Source organism: Mauremys reevesii, linkage group 1, assembly GCF_016161935.1.
Source record: "Mauremys reevesii isolate NIE-2019 linkage group 1, ASM1616193v1, whole genome shotgun sequence".
Classification (NCBI taxonomy): Eukaryota; Metazoa; Chordata; order Testudines; family Geoemydidae; genus Mauremys; species Mauremys reevesii.
In genome coordinates this window covers 103,709,476-103,729,850 of record NC_052623.1, presented here as the reverse complement: position 1 = coordinate 103,729,850, position 20,375 = coordinate 103,709,476, and the positions used below count along the sequence as shown (strand labels likewise).

At 39.9% G+C, this 20,375-nt stretch overlaps 1 protein-coding gene and 1 long non-coding RNA gene across 7 annotated transcripts in view; one reads left to right on the top strand and one right to left on the bottom strand.

Annotated features, from left to right (window-relative positions):
* The window catches only part of PCCA (propionyl-CoA carboxylase subunit alpha), a 414,132-nt gene that overhangs the window by 102,673 nt on the left and 291,084 nt on the right, over positions 1–20,375 (bottom strand). The gene's annotated exons all lie outside the window — the stretch shown is intronic.
* LOC120384319 lies at positions 440–14,092 on the top strand. The gene is made up of 3 exons (XR_005588753.1): positions 440–497; positions 13,333–13,496; positions 13,877–14,092. It is a non-coding gene; the product is annotated as an uncharacterized LOC120384319 (long non-coding RNA).

Sequence of the window (20,375 nt, the reverse complement as noted above, 5' to 3'; positions counted from 1 at the left end):
GGGACATCTGCATGCAAACAGGACCTTTCCTCTACATGTTGTGGAGATTATTATGATGTCACAAACAGGATGATGACTTCAGATGGAAAAAGCAGTAGGAGCAGTTTATCTTCTAAGAACTAAGAACCTGTTTTCATACACACCTCCTCGGTAAATAAAAAACAGGAAATAGAAATTCAATAAATATGAAACAGCAAGAGTTGTTTCAATACAGAATGTTTTCCTAAAAAGTTTTCTCTGAGAAGTAAGCACGTCTAATATTATTATTTGTATTGTAGTAGTGTCCAATGTAATGACCAGGGCATGGAGGTCATGCCTAATGGTTAGAGTCAGATGCCTAGCCAAAGGTCAGAGTTATAGAGAGAGCATCAGAGGTGAGGCATAAGAACAGGGAGCTAGAGTGAAGCAGGAAAACAGAAATTGGGGGAACAGATGTGGGGTCTGGGATTAGGACGACAGGAACCAGGAGCAGGTGGGGAGGCAGGAACCAGGAGCAGGTGAGAATACAGGCTGCAGAAGCCAAGTAAACAGGAGGGGTCCATAGAAGCAGCCAGCCAGGGAATCCTCTGTTGCTGGAACAACTTTGTGTGCCTCTTCCTTCTTTAAACAGAGCTCCTCACAGCCAGCCATGGTACCGGATATTTCCTCCAATCAGGGGCAGGGCCCTCTGCAAGCTAGCACTTTGCTGGTTCCCTTCTCTTTTTTTCAAAATTCTCTGGGTCTTTTGAGGTATAGCCTAATATTACACCTAACATCTAATTTGTGCCCTTTTTTCATTCCTCTTATGTTTTGTCTCTTGACAAAAGAAGGCAGAACTATTTCATACCAATGATAAAAATCTGAGCATATTTTTGGAACGAAGGCACGATCACAGTTTGCTGAACCACTGCATCTTTGTAATTTGGCTTATCTGTTCATAAAGATCCTAACTACAAAATGCTCCTTGTTGACATAATTGCTATTGGTTTAGCAACTTTAAATTTTAGAATGTTTCCATAAGACTGACTGAGGAGGCTCAGATGGATGGAAAACTGAAATTTTTATTTAGATTCCACAACGGGTAACTGTTAACAACTCCTATTTAGGAAGGAACATTGCAATATAAGGCTGTGCCAAAATGAGTCCTAGTTTAATGCTTGCTAGGTATAGCAATCGTGACTTCCTCTTTTAGGAAACCGGCTGAATCTATTGAAAAATCTATAATTTAAACAATTCCAGTATGTGCTGGCTTTTTGCCTACATTGTCTTGATCCCATGCCTTTACACCAAAGTCTGCTTCTGAGTCACATTTCAACACAGACGCTGTTTACTGAGTTCTTCTTGGAGGACATCATGGTTTCAGTCACTCTATAAAAGAAAGCTATGTTATACTTAGTTGCCTCATCTCAAGAGCCATACAGACAGGCACATCTTGGAGACTCGGATGTAGAACTGAATTTTGTGTCAAGAGGTCTCTTCTTGGAGGCAGAGGAAGTGAAAACTCCACCTCAAGTTTAGGAAACTACAGAACTAAAGTCTTCCTAGCCATTCAAGAGCAATTGGAATTACTAGAACTTTGCCTCAAGCTTCTGAACTGTTATTTGAACTAGTCCAATGAGTAAAGAAGTAGAAAGCAGTACCTTTTTCATTTCTGTGCTGTGATTTTTCAGGTAGCAAGTACTGTAACAGCTTGATTTTCACTGATGCTGAGTATCACAATACCACTTCAAATAAATGGGAACTGCTGGTGCTCAGCAGCATTGGAATCGGGTACCAGGGACTGAATGCTCAAAAAGAGATAGAAATCAATGCAAGTTAGGAGCCTAATTCCTTTTAAGCATTGAGCCCCAAGGCTATAATCAATTTCCCAAAAACTTATGGTTTTCATGAATGTGTCTACATAAAGATTAGAGTCCCCTTAATCCAGTCTCAGCATGCAGAGACAATTTGCCTGGGAGAAGGGTCATAATTGGAGAAATGGTCTGAGGTAAACAGGATAAAGTTTAATAAAGACAAATGCAAAGTGCTCCACTTAGGAAGGCACAATCAGTTTCACACATACAGAATGGAAAGAGACTGTATAGGAAGGAGTACGGCAGAAAGGGATCTAGGGTTTATAGTGGACCACAAGCTAAATATGAGTCAACAGTGTGATGATGTTGCAAAAAAAAAGCAAACATCATTCTAGGATGCATTAACAGGTGTGTTGTGAGCAAGAGACACAGAGTCATCCCCACTCTCTCTCTCGCTGTTAGGCCCCAACTGGAATATTATTGTGTCCAGTCTCTGGGCACCCAAGAAAGAGAGAGATGTGGAGAGAGAGAGGAGAAGAAGAGCAACAAGAATGATTAAAGGTCTGAGAAACTGATCTACGGAAAGGAGGAAAAAAAAATTGGTTTGTTTTTTTTGAAAGAGAGAAAGAGAGAGAGACATGAGACAGTTTTTCAGGTATCTAAAAGGTCTCAAAGGGGAGGGAAGAAAAAAAACTTGTAACTTAGCCTCTAAGGATAGAACAAGAATAAAAAAAGAAACTACTGCAGCAAGGGGGGTTTAGGTACATTAGGAAAAAAAAGTAACTGTCAGGTGTTTGTTTACTGGAATAAATTGCCTAGGAGGTTGAGGGAATCTCCTCCTCTATAAAAATATTTAAGAGTTAGATATATAAAAATGTCCATCAGGGATGGTCTAGACAGTATTTGGTCCTGCCATGAGGGCAGGGGACTGGACTCGATGACCTCTCGGGGTCCCTTCCCGTCCTAGAATCTATGAATCTATGAGAATAGCTCATAGACAAAGAAGATTTCTCTGCACATAGAAAACTAACATTTGTATTTCCTTAGAGAGACCGGATGATTGTGTCTCTTCTTTCCTGTTTACAGAAGGTTCTGGAACAGTCTCTCAATAGGAGCTTTTGGGAAAAACAACCTAATTAGTTTTAGGATAGAGCTTGATAAATTTATGAGTGGGACTGCAAGATGGGGTTGCCTAAAGTACAAAGGGGCTTACGCTCAGCAGCCCTGGAAATCCTTTCTGGTCCTATGTCTTTATTCCCTTTATTCACTTTCTCAGATGCTTTGCTGGTGGGTCTTGCCTACATGCTCAGAGTTTAACTGATCATCATTATCAGGGTCCTGAAGCAATTTCCCCCCAGGTCAGACTGGCAGAGAGCCTGTTTTTTTGTGTTGCCTTCCTCTGCAGCATGGCACATGGGTTGCTTCCTAGGATCATATCAGTATATCTCACCATATCAATTCTCTGCCACTGTGGGGGGCCTTGGGCATTGGTGTACCTCAGTCGTCCTTATTCTCTGCCTGTGGCATACAATAGCTTAGTCTTCTAAAGGCTATAACACTTATTTAATCCAGGTTATTGGACTCCATACAGAGGTACCTGAGTGGAATTTAGTGGCCTGTGATGCGGGGGAGATCAGCCTAGACACACTGGTGATTTCTTCTAACCGTAGACTCCCTGACTCTATAAAGGTGCTCCCTTTGTGATCTGGCACAAGCATGTTAGGAACCCTCAGGAAGGGGATAGATAATAAAACAGATAATATGATAACACCACTATATAAATCCATGATATGCCCAAATCTTGAATACTACATGCAATTCTAGTTGACCCATCTCAAAAAAGATACATGAGAATTGGACGTACAGAGAAGTGGGGGGGAATTTGGGGTATGGAACAGCTTTCATGTGAGGAGAGGTTAAAGAGACTGGGACTGTACACCTTGGAAAAGAGACGACTAAGGGGGGATATGATAGAGGTCTATAAAATCATGACTGGTGTGGAGAAAGTAAGTGTTATTTACCCATTCACATAGCACAAGGACTAGGGGTCACCCAATGAACTTACTAGCCTGCAGGTTGAAAAACAAACAAAAGAAAATACTTCTTCACACAACACACAGCCAGCCTATGGAACTCGTTGCCAGGGAATGTTGTGAAGGCCAAAAGTATAACTGGGTTCAAAAAAGAATTAGATGAGTTAATGGAGGACAGGTCCATCAATGATTATTAGCCAAGATGGTCAGCAATGCAACATTATGCTCTGGCTGTCTCTAAACCTCTGATTGCTAGAAGCTGGGACTGGATTTCGGGATGAATCAGTCAATAAAATTGTGCCTCTGTTCACTTCCTCTGAAGCATCAGGAACTGGCCACTGTCAGAAGCCATGATATCGGGCTACATGGACCATTGGTCTGACCCAGCATTGCTATTCTTGTGTTCTTAGTGATTTTGCCAGCCGATAAGTTACCTGAACTGTCCCTGCAGTCAGCTTGGCGACCTTTCTGCAATTCAGACAGAGCTCATGTTTAGCATGGAGATGGGAGTTTACTGCCCATGAGGCAAATTTCAAAACACCTTTGTGTATTTCTTTGCATCCAGCCTTTGCAACCTTAGGGACTGTGAGATAAGTGAAGTGTATCAGGTCTCAGCCAGATACTAACTGAGTAAGGCTTTTTAAAGTATTTTGTATTACAGCATTACAGAGTTATTAAAAGAATATAATCTGTAGATTTTTTTAAACACTCTTTGGAAAAAATGGTCTGAAATGATTGTTGCGACTGTTCTTGGGACAGAAACCTCAGGCAGGCTTTTCCTATGAGACAAGCCTTTGAGTCCTGGCCTGTGAAATAACAAGTCTGAGTCTGCCCCCAGTTGCCATGGAACTAGAAAATCCTCACAGTGAGTGGAGGTGAACAAGGCTGTATTTAGAATCCCTTTTCCAGTCAAGAGTTGGCAATCCATTTCACCATATAAATAAAAAATATGGATTGACTATTTCCTGTAAAGTGACTCCTAACGAAATGATGTCCCATTGACAGGTTTGGTAAGTTTCAATGGAACAACTTTAGAGCAGAAATTTCTTAAATTAAAGAGTTTGCCAAAGTTCTTAATAAGCACTGTCACATTAGATTGGAGCAATTACTACCTAAACCAGCGGTGGGCAACCTGTGGCCCGCACGTGGACTGTCAGGGTAATCCGCTAGTGGGCCACGAGACAGCACTGGGAGCTGCAGCGGCTGTGCCTGTGGATGTCTCGCGGCCTACCAGCAGATTACCCTGACAGGCTGCGTGCAGCCCACAGGCTGCCCATCACTGACCTAAACTGTCAAGTCTGGTTTTGCCACCACTTGCCAAAAGGTCAAAGCAAGGCCTTTGAAACAGAGTACAGTATCACAGAATGATCAAGAACCTTAAAAAAAAACCAGCCTGTAAAACCAAATGTAGAAAAACCCCAGATAATAAAAATATAATGTTTACACTCCATTTCAAGAGTTGCCAAATTACTTCTACAAAAGATGAGATCTATTCACAGAATCAAACTTTAAGGTCAGAAGGGACCATTATGATCATCTAGTCTGACCTCCTGCACAACGCAGGCCACAGAATTTCACCCACCCACTCCTGTATCAAACCTGTGTCTGAGCCATTGAAGTTCTCAAATCACAGTTTAAGACTTCAAGGTGCATAGAATCTTCCAGCAAGTGACCCGTGCCCCACACCGCAGAGGAAGGTGAAAAACCCCCAGGGCTTCTGCCAACCTGCCCTGGAGGAAAATTCCTTCCCGACCCCAAACATGGCGATCAGCTAAACCCTGAGCATGTGGGCAAGACTCACCAGCCAGACACCCAGGAAAGAATTCTCTGTACTGACTCAGATCCCACCCTATCTAACATCCCATCACAAGCCATTGGGCAGATTTACTGCTAGTAGTCAAAGACGAATTAATTGCCAAAATTAGGCTATCCCATTATACCATCTCCTCCATAAACTTATCAAGCTTAGTCTTAAGCCAGATATGTCTTTTGCCCCCACTACTCCCCTTGGAAGGCTGTTCCAGAACTTCACTCCTCTGATGGTTAGAAACCTTCCTCTAATTTCAAGTCTAGACTTCCTGATAGCCAGTACTAACGCCTCCTTATCTCTACTGGAAATAACTCACCTGATGCATCCTAAGACCGCATTCGCTTTTTTTCATGGCCATATCACATTGGCAGCTCTTAGTCATCCTGTGATCAACCAATACTCTGAGGTCCTTCTCCTCCTCTGTTACTTCCAACTGATGCCTCCCCAGCTTATAACAATAGTTCTTGTTATTAATCCTTAAATGCATGACCTTGCACTTTTCACTATTAAATTTCATCCTATTACTATTAATAGTACGGTTCTATAGCCATATAAATAAGAAGAAAACAAAGAAAGAAGTGGAACCGCTAAACACTGAGGATGGAGTGGAGTTTAAGCATAATCTAGGCATGGTCCAATATCTAAACAAATACTTTGCCTCAGTCTTTAATGAGGCTAACGGGGAGCTTAGGGATAATGGTAGGATGACAAATAGGAATGAGGATATGGAGGTAGATATTACCACATCTGAAGTAGAAGCCAAACTTGAACAGCTTAATGGGACAAAATCAGGGGGCCCAGATAATCTTCATCCAAGAATATTAAAGGAATTGGCACATGAAATTGCAAGCCCATTAGCAAGAATTTTTAATGAATCTGTAAACTCAGGGGTTGTACCGTATGACTGGAGAACCTTACTATTACTCCAGTTTACAAGGTCATCCAGATCTTCCTGTATGATATCCTGGTCCTTCTCTGTATTGGCAATACCTCCCAGCTTTGTCTCATCCGCAAACTTTATTAGCACATTCCCACTTTTTGTGCAAGGTCAGTAATAAAAAAATTAAATAAGATTGGTCCCAAAACAGATCCCTGAGGAACTCCACTAGTAACCTCCCTCCAGCCTGACAATTCACCTTTCAGTAGGACCAGTTCCTTATCCACCTTTCAATTTTCATATTGATCCCCATCTTTTCCAATTTAGCTAATAATTCCCCATGTGGAACCATATCAAATGCCGTACTGAAATTAAGGTAAATTAGATCCACTGCATTTCCTTTGTCTAAAAAATCCGTTACCTTCTCAAAGAAGGAGATCGGGTTGGTTTGGCCCAATCTACCTTTTGTAAAACCATGTTGTATTTTGACCCAATTACTATTGACCTCAATGTCCTTGACTACTTTTTCCTTCAAAATTTCTTCCAATACTTTGCATACTACAGATGTCAAACTGACAGGCCTGTAGTTGCCCGAATCACATTTCCCCCCCCCCCCCCTTTCTTAAAGATAGGAACTATGTTAGCAATTCTCCAGTCATAGGGAAAGGTTCTTTAGTTTTGGGGGTCTGCTAGCAAAATTAAGATTACCCTGTTACTCTTAAAACTGAACTCTTGTATTCCAACATGGGGGAAACAACTCTGCCAATTTTTCATGACTCACTAGCTAAGGACAATGTTAACATATCAATAAAAGGGAAATAGGTGACTGTGGCAGCATTCCTACAGTATTGAAGCTCAAGGTTATCCAAACCTGTGGATTTGTTTACATTGTATATATGTTTATAAAGGTATAACTAGAGAGAGGAAGATAGTGCCAAATTATGATTCATACTGCTTGAGGCCACATTTGAACATGACAGCTATTAAGGCTGGCTTTAAAGTACAATATTTGTCCATATTCTTGTATTTAAGACCAAATAAATGTATCAAGATAGATCCGATTATCATGCATTGCAGAAGAAAAAGGTACACACACTACTCACTCCTGCATAACTCAGGATCAGGTTTTAGTCCTATATCCAGAACGATTATGTCTGAAAATTTTGTTTTTTCCACTGTCTAATTTAACTGGTGGGAGGTTTTGCTCAGTTTCAAAGGGAACAGACACTCCATTTTTTAAAAGACCAAAGTATAGGAGCACTCTGAGAAGAATCAATGTACACTTCTAGCTCATGTTCAACACTGCTTGGTTGTAAAGGTTTGTTTGTTTGGGGGGGGGGGGGGGGGGCTGTTACAAAACAAATGTTTCCTAGCTGATCATCCCCAATTCAAATTACTTGTTAGAACAATCTACAAAATTCCATAAACTGCTCATTCACTAATGGCTGTCCGATACTGAACACTGACCCAACTCTAAAACCTTATGCAAGCTGTCTCAAATGCCCAAAGGGACTAAGGTGCCTACGCCCTAGATTTAGGCACCTAAATAGCAGATTTGAGCATCACTATGATCCACAAAACCCCTGCTCAACTGCTGCCTAACCCTGGAGGCACTTAAACTCAGTTGGTGCTTACATTTCTGCAGGAACCTATGTTTCTGCCTCTGGGCATATGCACTGCTGCTTCCCTCAGGGTGCCTGGGTACCTCTGTCACACTTAAGCCCCAACGCAATGATCAAACCAGGTGGAGACAAGGGTGGAGGGAATCCTTTCTTGTCTGTGGGACCTGGTCTGGTAGGTGTGCTCAGAGCACGCCTACTGCCATATAAAAAAAGCCAGGAGGAAGAGGAGGCATGCCTTATAACCTTCAGCCCAGTGGCTTGGGTCTCAGCCAGGATGTGGAAGACCCTAGTTCAATACCTCCCCCCCACACTCGCCTGGTGAGGAGCAGGAATTTAAAGGGGGTCTTCTGAGCATTGCAACACCTAACTCCCTTTCTAGATCTGGGCACACGAACAGTCCCAGTCATTGAAATCATACAGCTGAAGCCAATGTTACCATTTATGTTGGTAAGGGGTTGCAATGAGGGTTGCAATATCAAGCAATTCAATAGTATATACACAAACATATTAAATGCATATACAGGAAGTTATGTCACAATTATGAACTGAATACTGTCTTCCTCAACCACAAATTACAGATAGAATCTAAAAGCATTTCCATTATTAAAATCATTTGTAAGGTCTCCCTCTGCTAAGCCTTAAACATTCCATCTGGGTTGGCACTTCCTTATAAAAAAAATTCTTCAGGGAGGTGGAAATTAGTCAAGGGAAAGTGAGGAAGGAAATTCCATTTGTTTACTGTATTACTGAGAACTTGTCTACATGAACAATTTATTTGCAGCAAGCTGGAGTGTGAATCTGCCCCACACTAGTCAGCTGTGGACTAGATCAAAGTACATTAACATAAGAACATAAGAATCCGTACCGGGTCAGACCAAAGGTCCATCTAGCCCAGTATCTGTCTACCGACAGTGGCCAATGCCAGGTGCCCCAGAGGGAGTGAACCTAACAGGCGATGATCAAGTGATCTCTCTCCTATTAATTAATAATAAAAATTAATAATTGGAGATATACCAATCTCCTAGAACTGGAAGGGACCTTGAAAGGTCATTGAGCCCAGTTCCCTACCTTCACTAGCAGGACCAAGTACTGATTTTTACCCCAGATCCCTAAGTGGCCCCCACAAGGATTGAACTCACAATTCTGGGTTTAGCAGGCCAATGCTCAAACCACTGAGCTATCCCTCCCCCTGCCATCCATCTCCATCCTCTGCCAAACAGAGGCTAGGGACACCATTCTTTACCCATCCTGGCTAATGGCCATTTATGGACTTAGCCACCATGAATTTATCCAGTTCCCTTTTAAACATTGTTATAGTCCTAGCTTTCACAACCTCCTCAGGTAAGGAGTTCCACAAGTTGACTGTGCGCTGCGTGAAGAAGAACTTCCTTTTATTTGTTTTAAACCTGCTGCCTATTAATTTCATTTGGTGACCCCTAGTTCTTGTATTATGGGAATAAGTAAATAACTTTTCCTTATCCACTTTCTCAACATCACTGTTAATGTGCATGAGTAGGGTCCACATGGACAATTAGTCCACGGCAGACTACAGCTGTTGTAAATCAGCATAGCTCCATTGAAGCTGATGGAGCTCTCTCAATTTATACAAGCTGAGGATATGTCCCAGGAAGTTTAGCATTCATTACATTTGTCAAGGTAAGTAGAAAGAACTACTAGAAAATGAATTGCAATTATGAAAATGGCACTAGGAAGAGCGTGCCTTGTATACAATTCTAGCATTTTTGGCATTGTCAGATCTGTTCTATGTTATACTGTATTTGCCGTTCTGTATTTGGTTCTTTTATCTGAAGCTTCTTTCACAGGGTACGTACTATTCGGCTTTTTCATAAGTTGCTTATATTTTTACAGAGTTAAACTCTAAAGAAATCAGTTGGAGTGAAACTTTAATACATCCAAGAATCACTCCCTTGCTCTCAGCAAATATCTGTGCAAGCCACTGGCAAAGTGTCTCATTCTCCTCTAGAGCTGAACCACATAGAGTATAATTATCTACTACTGCTATGAGTTATTCAATTAGCTCAACTGGCAGAGGTCTGTGTGGGTGGATCTAAAGGTTCTAACCCTATTGATGATCCATATGGGTGTCAATATGATGCCACATGATAGAGTTTTTTGGGGGGGGGTTCAGATTGCTTTATAAAATCTCGGCAAATATACACAAAAAACTAATACAAGCAACATTTTTAAGTTGAAAAATAAAGCACTCAAAATTTAGGAAATGCCATAATTGAGATGTTTGTGCAACCATAATTCGGCCCCCTTCTATGCATGCATTATGATACTCTTTTTAATTATATGGCCACATATTTTCTCCACTGGACCCCAGCCCATTCAGTGCACAAAATGGAGATCCTCACTTATGAGCAGCTATGCAATATTTTGTTGTCTTCTCAGTGTTCAACGTGTGGCCACACACTTTATTTACTGAACACTATTCAAACCCTGTTCTGAAGACAAAATTATGCATTTCTTCATGGGCTTTTTTATGGCACTCATCAGTATTGTATCTGAGTGCTTCAGAAATACTAATTTATTTTACAACACTGCTGTGGAACGAAGGGATATTAATGCCCACATTTTAGAGAAGGGGAACTAATCCACAAAGAGATTAAGGTCATAAGTAGTCAATCGTTCTGGATGCCGAACTTGAGACACCCAGAACCTGATTTTTCACATTACTTAGCATTGCATATCACTTTATATGTTAAAAGAACAGATCCCATTGACTTGAACTGCAGCTATGAGTGTTCAGTGCTTCTGCAAATCAGATGCCCGGGTCTCAAATCAGGCACCAGAAAAATGAGGAACAAACAATTAGTGACCACCTGGAAAACAAACTGGTTTAAGTGACTCATCTAGCATCTCTCAGAAAATCTGTAGCAGAGGCAGGGATATAATCCAATTTTCCAGGCCAAGATTCAAATGCTGTAACCATGAAACCATCCTTTTTCTTTCTGCAATCTCTTGCCTCATTCACTACACACCTGCCAACTTCTGGAACAAATGAAGCAGTGAGCCAACAGACAACATTCTCCTTCACTGCACAACCCTGATTCATCCTCGCAGGTCCACTTTGTGCACTGAATGAGACAGGGGACCTGTGAAAAAAATATCATGTAATCCAGACCATATCATAATGCATACACACAAGTGGGATGAATTCAGGTTGGACAGGCAAAACTTTAAATCTTACATTTCCTAACTTCTGAATGCTTCACTTTGCAACCTTAATAATGGTCTTTTAACAGTTTTCTGTGTCTACTATTATATAAAATACTACATACATTTAGAATTGTGGAGGTATAATTCCATTTCATCTTTCTGGTGACTACATAAACCGTTTGTGATTTGTCCTTGTGGTTAGCATACTTTCACCAGCAGTCCTGACACTGAAGTATCATTCCATAATCCGTTTGATATTCTATATATGAATCACATGCAGTGACCCAGTTCAGTTGTGCTATTTTAGACAAATATTTCCCTTTGCTTGTATGTCTAGCAAATTCACTCTCCTCCTTCAACCCACTCCACAAAAATCACTTATTTTAGCTAGGTTTACTCAGGCACTTCCCATTGCTACTCTCCAGTCTGACTATGACTAAAGTTTAAAAACAGTTTAAAATAATGTAATCATTAAGAACCTAGAATTGTTCTCACAACATCATTGCCCTGTGTACTGCCACATTCTACCCTCCAACGAGTCAATATTTATTTACAGCAAATACAACATCACCATACTATAATGTCAGTGCTGCACAGCAGGTACCTTGGTTTCCTGGTATGCCTGTTTGATATATACACTCACACCATAGTGCCACAGATTTGATCCATCGGTCATTGAGAAACACTGCTCTTGGGGAATATGCAGATAACTGATTATGTCTCTGGCAAAAGCAGCAAAATGGGGATGGGAGTAGGCTGAGAATCTGATCCCTTTTCTTAGGTATTATACTTAGGATGTATCTATCATCTATTGAAAAATTATAGATTAATTCAAACATTTGCCACCCAGAGTATTTGCAATATTTCTTATTTTAAGATAGGGAATGCTGTCACAAAGGTAAATATAGCTGTAGAGAAAATGCTCTTTTTTGGCAGCAATTGTACTTAAATAATAAATATGATTACTCTTTACTGATGAATCCCATAACTGATAGTCCTTCATCTTTATTTTCATCCAGTTACAAAAAGTGTTTCCTGTTTTATTAATACATTCTGTTTGCATTAATATCTTTCTTCAGTGAACTTAATAGTCAGACATATAGCCGTCCTACTAGTCTGGTATAGCAAGATCTATTAAACAGATCTCTGACTTCTACCAATAGCCAACATTGATACAGAATGAACTCTCATGAACAAAGCTATGTTTTCTTAATAATAACAGTTGTATAAACATAAGGTCTTCTCAGTTAAAGGGAAACCAACATCAAAAAGCAGTAAAACATGGAATCCTAAACCCCTCTTTCTTTGAAGAAACACGTTTGAAGAGAGGTGTTTCTAGTTATGGGTGAATGAAATGAGAATTCAGCTGCAACAAACGGACATCCAGTTCTATGAAAGACTAATTAGATCCATCTGAGAAGCTGTGTCTAAAACTGCTTCACATATTTCAAAGGAAAGCTCTAGTCTGTCTTTTGAGAAGACTACATCAAAACATTTAGTCACAGCTGACGCACATCTAGCCATTACAACAGCATTATTTTTATCAACCATGAAAACTACATTAAAGTAATGTTAATAGTCTTCCTTACATTAAAAAAGCAAGGAAATTTAGAGCTAAGAAAACAACTCTAGGCTGAAATTACCCTACATTTCCTTCCCCGCACCCCACTCCACCCCCCATCTCCATGTGCCTAGGAGTCAGAGATCCTGGACCTGAAGTGTGATGCTGCATATCAAATGTGCTCATATATACTGAGACAACAGAATTAAAGTTGAAGCTTCAGCCAGGAGTTGCAGAGTTAATGCTGCTTTTGTGGATTTAAGCCAGACTCTTAGTTTCGCCTGTAACTACTGCTGCTGCTGAACCAGCAGGAGGAGCTCACAACATTTTTCATCTATTCATTCTACAAAATCATGGGCTCTTTTTTAAAATAGTCTTGGATATGATTCTGTGATGAAAAGAGAATCCAATGAATATTTTACTTATGATTTGTTTTAGGAACCCTTAATTAATTATGTATGCTTTTTAATACAGAATCATAGTTGTACCTGGCACATAAATGAATAAAAAAAGACAATGCCTTGGCCCACAAGGAGTTTACAATCTAACAACAAGAGACCATAAAAGGGAAAGGAAGAGGGTGGAGAGACGACAAACACTGCTCTACCAAAAGATAGGATTTCTGAAGAAACCAAATGGTATGTTATAGTTTCACATGTATTTTACTTAGATTTTACTTTACTTTTAATAATTTAAATACCTGTCATTAGTGGGCTGTAAACCATATAGAATAGACTTAATAATACCTGTTATATCATAGAAACTCACCCTACGAAGCCACCAAGATGGTAACCAAGTATATTAGCAGTAGCCAGCTTTCATTGGCTAAGAACTTAGAAACTGACTATTGGTAAGCTTATTCAACCTTATAAGAGACTACGCTTCCACATTTCATTTAAAAAGTTGATTCTAAGTTATGAAAGGAAAATAAGTGCCCCAAACTGAAATATTCTCTATATTGCTAAAATATAAGTCATTCTAACATTTTTCAGACCTTTTTTCTTGTCTTTGTTTTTAGACTTGTTCACAGGATGAGAGTTTGTGGGCCAGACTTCAGCTCACAGCAAGTTTTACAGAAGAGTTACAACTCCTTGAAAAATAGGGTTTATTGTAGAACTACAGTAATCATTGTTACAAAACTACTCTAAAATGGAGAACAAAATCTGTTACCAAAAATTATCAGATATACTAACACATTTTTCTTGATTATCAACATTAACAGGTATTTCTTCTCATCCATTTATAAGGTATATAACTAGTATAGCAAATGTAAATAAGCGTGTATGGACAAACATCATCTACATTAAAAAAATGTATGTCTTCTACCCAATCCCTTAATGTACCAATTTTACAAACTGGCATGTTATTTAAAACAACCATGTAGCTCACGTACATAATAGCAAAATAGCACCTGATGCCCAAAGAAAGTCAGTATATATAATATAAGACATAAGATATAATCTGATAGAATATTTAATATGTTTTATTTCCTTAATGAGGAATACTCTAGTGGCACTGTTTAAAGACAAAGTAGAATAAGTACAGATTTTTTTCCAAAACTGGACACGTATAGATTGGTCCAGAACAATCAGAAGCAATTGCTGAAGTGGAAGTCATGTTTAACAAATTCTAACTACATTATGGTGACAGAGTTTTGAATATGGTGAACAAATAGTTTTATTGCCTTTCTTGAAATACTCAATATACTAAAAGAATTAAGTATATAGCTGTGGTGCTAATGGTACAATTCTGAGTTGGACTTGAGCAACCAGTTCTGAGAGGAGTGGAAAATGGTACTAGGATCAGCCTTAAGTTTGTCTTATTTACACCACAAATGGATGACAAAGAAAGAGGAAAATTAAGAAAGCAGTAAAATAGTTCAAAATATTGAAAGTTGGATGTTCAGCATGTCAAAAGAGAAATTCTAGAGAAATTAGAGGAAAAAAACATGACGACAGTTCCCTCCCCCACAAAATGCCACCCCTTCTTCAAACTCTGTCCCTCCATAAACAAAATGGTGGAGAGCAGATAAGAATAACTTCTGCTTACATTGACTTCAATGAAACTCAATTTCATTCTTTTTAATTCCATCCTTCCTTTAAGCCATCCCCAAATGGCTGCAGGTGGGGGTAAGCAAACAGCTGTATAAGAAAGCAGTGTAACAAAAGATCCTTATAGCTATTATACAAAGGGCATCCAAGAATACTGCACTTCCAAGCTGAGCCACTGTGCATAATTTTGGACACAATATATAACAAGAATGCTATTGAAGCAATATATGAGGTACATAAGACCACAATGAATTTGTTACTAGATAATAGGTTTTATTGTGTGGTGAAAAGTAAAGTTAGGTTTGTACCCGTTAGAAAAAGAAGGAGAAAGGATCGGATTGAAATGCACACAATTCAAGAAGGTGGATGAGAGAACTCAAGAGGACATCAGATTTTTTAAAAAGTTAAAATAAAGTTTAGTGGGACATTTCTGAACACAACAGATTTTTTATGATGTGGGATGGAACTTTTAAAAATTACTAAAGATAAAATAAATAAAATACACAAACTTTGCAATCTTGCATACACACAAAAAAGGAGTCAGGTACTTTCAAGAAAAAACTCCTACAAACATTATATAGGCAGAAGACCAGGATAGTCAATTTTCATGCCAACAGAAGTTATGCTCTGATACACATTTTCAGTATCCAATTTATTTTGTATTAAGTTAATTATTTTATTTTAAAGCTGGTGCTGGACTACCCTAATTGAATTAAGAATTATATCTACAAGCTTTGACTCTCAAGACACAAACTGACACCTAATGCCAAAGGAGGTATGAAACTAACAGTGGCAGGACAGTACTTCTATATATGAAGTAGTTTAAGTACACAGTAAAGTGTAATTACACACGCTAGGAACTAGAAATATTTTTATGAGAGCAATTTAAGCATTTGCAAAAACTGGTAATTGGGAGTGACACTCGGACAGTTGTGCACCTACTGTGACTGCGCACTTAGGTGCATGACTGTTCAAGTAAATTATCAACGTTTTGTAAAATGCAGGGAAAGTTTTTCTGCTTACAGTTGTAAACTGATCAGTTCTCCCTTGTGAAATGTACCTGACCCCTTCTACTTCTGCCCTCAAATGTGCTGTTTCCCTTCATTCAAACGAACAAAGGACTCTGTAATCAAAAAGAAAATTAGTGACAGGCAAAAGCCTATTTTTATGTAACGAACATATGTTAATTACCTTAAATTAACATTTTTTCCTTAAAATTCTTTTTTAACCATTACAGATTTTTGCCTATCACACCTACTGGTACATCCCTAACATTTTACTGTTGTGCCCTATTCACTGTGTATTACTATACGACTAATGCACACCTACCACATTGGCATTAATTATAAATTATATTATTAATAATACAGTCTAATTTCTTTGTATTTATTCTCTTAAATTAGATAATTTATTTTATAGCAGTGATGGGCAAACGGCGGCCCGTGGGCTGCAGGATGCCCACCACTGTTTTATAGAGACAGGTCTGGGAAACCCGTTACATATTGACGTAAATCGGAAATGGACAGGGAGGAAGCCATTAGTTATCTGAATATTTTACTGCACATATACTTGTATTTAATATATTAAATGTGGACTGGGGTACATATAACTAGTTTATGTATAATTTACCTTTTATATTATACTATACCATTTTTTCATTTTTATAATAAATATTTTACAAATTTTGTAACAGCTGATATGATTTTCAGTAATTTTCAAGTATTTTTTCTTTCCTTCTTTAAGGATATTTTAAACAAAGGAAATATTTTCAAAATAATTAAAACATCAATTATATCCCTTAGTAACTGGATTTGTAGCAAATGAACATAGAATTACATCATACTTTTAATTAATTACATTTTTAAATTGAAACAACCATAATTAGTTACACATGCATACACTAACTAAATTCAGGCATACGGCTACTTAATTACAGAATATTGACAATATAGGATATAGTCAATTAATGACAACAGCATGTTGTCTTCAGAATTGTATATTTTAATAATGACCATGCCTCCAGTTCACAAGATCAAATTCATCCACTTATTTTTATGCTCTCAATTAGGCCCACAGTAATAGCTTTGCTCTTGAAAATGTTAATGGGCATGCAACTACAACTGTCCACCCAACTAGACATGCAACACATGGACATCTTGTTGAAAGATGTATGTAAACTGTTCCTCCTAAAAAGAACATGCATTTAACATATTCTTTAATATACCTGTCATTGTGCTGAACAAGTCCACCTACTTCCCACAGATATTCATTTCTATATCAATTTCCTTTTCTTAAATTTAGGAAAACATACAATACAATGCAAAAATGTAAGCCTGTTTTAACAGTGATCGAAAAAGTAATCTGAACTGCTGTTAGCCATTTTATTGAGTGTTTTGATTTACACAGCTCCCCACTGGAAATAGATCAAGTTTCCATTTGCTAGAAGTGACTCCCAAACTACTTCACCTTGTTCATGCCACTTTGTTTCATAGCTTACATTTGACAGAACTACAGTGATAAGAAGCTACTCTGTAAATGAAAACATCTGGAAATTCTCTGTCAACTAAATGGAAAAGGTGACGTTAATTCAGGGGTGGGGAACCTACCGCTCATGGGCCGAATCTGGCCTGCTGCTTCATTTCATCCACCACACAGCAAGTCTCCACACCGTGGGCCAGAAGCCCCGAGCCTCGGCATCCTCCTGGCGGGGCTGGAGCTGCAAGCACCAGCTTGCTCCACTGCAGGTTGAAGCTGGGTTGCCAGGCTATTAAAAGTCCGGTCAGCTCCGTGCAGCTGCCAGAAGCGACCAGCATGTCCCTGCGGCCCCTAAGAGCAGGGGTGATCAGGGAAGCTCTGCACACTGCCACTGTCCCTGCCCCCAGCGCCAGATCTGCAGCTACCATGGCCTGCATACCAGGAACTATGGCCGATGGGAGCTGCAGAGGCAGCGCCTGCGGGCACACCGCACAAAGCTCCCTGGCTCCTCTGCCTAGGGGCTGGACAAGGTGGCTGCTTCTGGAAGCAGTGCAGAGTCAGGGCAGGCAGGAAGACTGCCTTAGCCCCGCGAACCAGGAGCCGCCTGAGGTAAGCACCGCCCGGCTGAAGCCCACAACCCGAACCCCCTGCCCCAGGTCAGAACCACCTACCTCACCCTAACTCCCTCCCAGAGCCTGCACACACCCTCGCACCACATCCCCCTTCCCGAGGTTGGAACCCTCTTCTGCACCCAAACTTCCTCCCAGAGCTTGTACCCCAAACCTCTTCTCGCACCCCAATCCCCTGCCCCAGCCCTAAGCCTGTTCCTGCACTTCAAAACCCTTGCCCCCAGCCTGGAGCCCACTCCGACACCTCAAATCTCTCCGCCTCAGCCCCACCCCAGAGCCCATAGCCAGAAACCACACTCTCTCCTGTACCCCAACCTCCTGCCTCAGCCCGAAGGCCCTCCCACACCCTGAACCCCTCATTTCTGGCCCCACCCCAGAGCCTAGGAGAAGCCCCGAGCCCCCGCATCCTCCCGCGGGACTGGAGCCACAAGCACCGGCTCGCCCCACCGTGGGGGGAAGCCCTGAGCCTCCGTGCTCCCCCGCCCTCCATGGGGCTGTGTGTGGCCCATGACTGATTTCTTCTGTGGGTCAGTGACCCCTCACAGAAAAAAGGTTCCCCACTCCTGGGTTAAGTGGTGAGTAAGGTACCCACTATAGCAATGAAGAGCCCTAGAGGGAAGGGGTAAATGTTCAAATATAATAAAGGAGAAAAATTATTGCTAAGCTCAGAGAAATGATGCAGAGCAGTTCTCAAATGCACTTTGAACACAGAGAATTTGGAAGATTAAAACAGAGAATCAGACACAAATTTTACATAAAATTGCCTTCCCAAAAGAGATTTTAAAAATACACATTGTAGCATGCAGCATAGCTTCAAATCCTTTGTTAATATGACACAAGAACCTCAACCTACATAGCAAGAAATGAACTGTAAATAGGCAACAAGGACTGTACACTCTTTTGGGCAGGGCCATATCTTTTAATCTGTTCTCTAAAGTACCTGGCATATTTCTGGGCACTGTAAAATACTAAACAACAAAAATGAGAAAGCAGCATGCTTTCTAACGTGTCATTCCTTACTGCTGATGTCCAACATTGGATTCACTCTTCATTTTTGTGAAGACAGTGAGTGTAGCCAAAAATAATAATAATAAAATCCTCTCCACCCTGCCAACATCTTTGCCATAACAAAGATTCTAATTCAGCCTGCTCTCTGGCTTTCTAGTTCTGGAGATATTCATAACAGAAAGAAATAAATACTGAAAACTATTGAGGGAAGAAAAGAGGGTGGGTGGTAGAAGTGAAATGAGGACACTTACAAGCATGTAATTATTTATCTTTCACTCTTTTGTTCATCACCAAACCCTTTACTTTGCAACAGGCAAATTATAGGGTGATGAATTCAATAAATTAAAGCTCAGAAGATCCTGGACCACTGTATTTAAATTCTCCCTTGTTTATATCTCTTAAATTTCTCTACCACTCTGCTATTACTTTTTATTATAAAATTTAACTAAATTATTTTACTCCACAAAGATTTCTGAGATGAAAGATTCTCACTGGGTATGACATTCACCCACAGTGCAAAGGGTCAGCCCAAGGACCTCCACATCACTTATGCCCTACACAGCGCCTATGCGGAGGGTCTCTTGGCAAAATAGCTGAATAGGGCACTCACAACAAAAGGGTCTTCACATTAGCTCTGAATAGTCTGGAGTTGAAGACCACGATAAAAGTAGCCAAGAGGCAGGCCACAGACCCACCCTTATGTGACTCCATTAGCCTCTGAAATACCCTGTGCACCTGGCCAGGAGAGACTGCTGACACTATTCCAAACCCTGGCTTAAAACAGCTGCAGTGGTAGAGAGAAACCACACAGCAGCCATGCCTACTGAATCTGGATTCAGGGTGGATCTAGTCTTTCCAACCACTCTATGATGCTTCATGCCTAGATTGTTCCATACATCTGAAGGAATAATATTTGAGTCCAAACTGAATAAACAAAAATACTCTAGTTTTATTACACTATGCTGGTGTATGGAAGGTTTTAAAACTGATGTTGGTAATCATGATGATCGGACAATTTCTTGATAATGAAAAATATACATAATTGATAGGAAAACTAAGAGCTGGAGTATGAAGAATTTGTCTTTCAAAGATCGAAGTATGACGAGCAGCCAATTCATTGATTCTTCTGGCAATCAATACAAAAGGATAAAGCAATAAAGTGAAGAAAACAGAAACACTGATGTTTTCAAGAGTTAGGTTAGTGAGTTCATGTTGTACAAGAGAACAGATCTCATTAAGGTAGCCAAGATTTTAAACAAACCAACTTGAGTATAAAATTTCTTAACAATTAAAGTGCATGTAGATGAACTGACATTGGGATAATGCCTGATACTGGAAAATGAAACAAAATGTA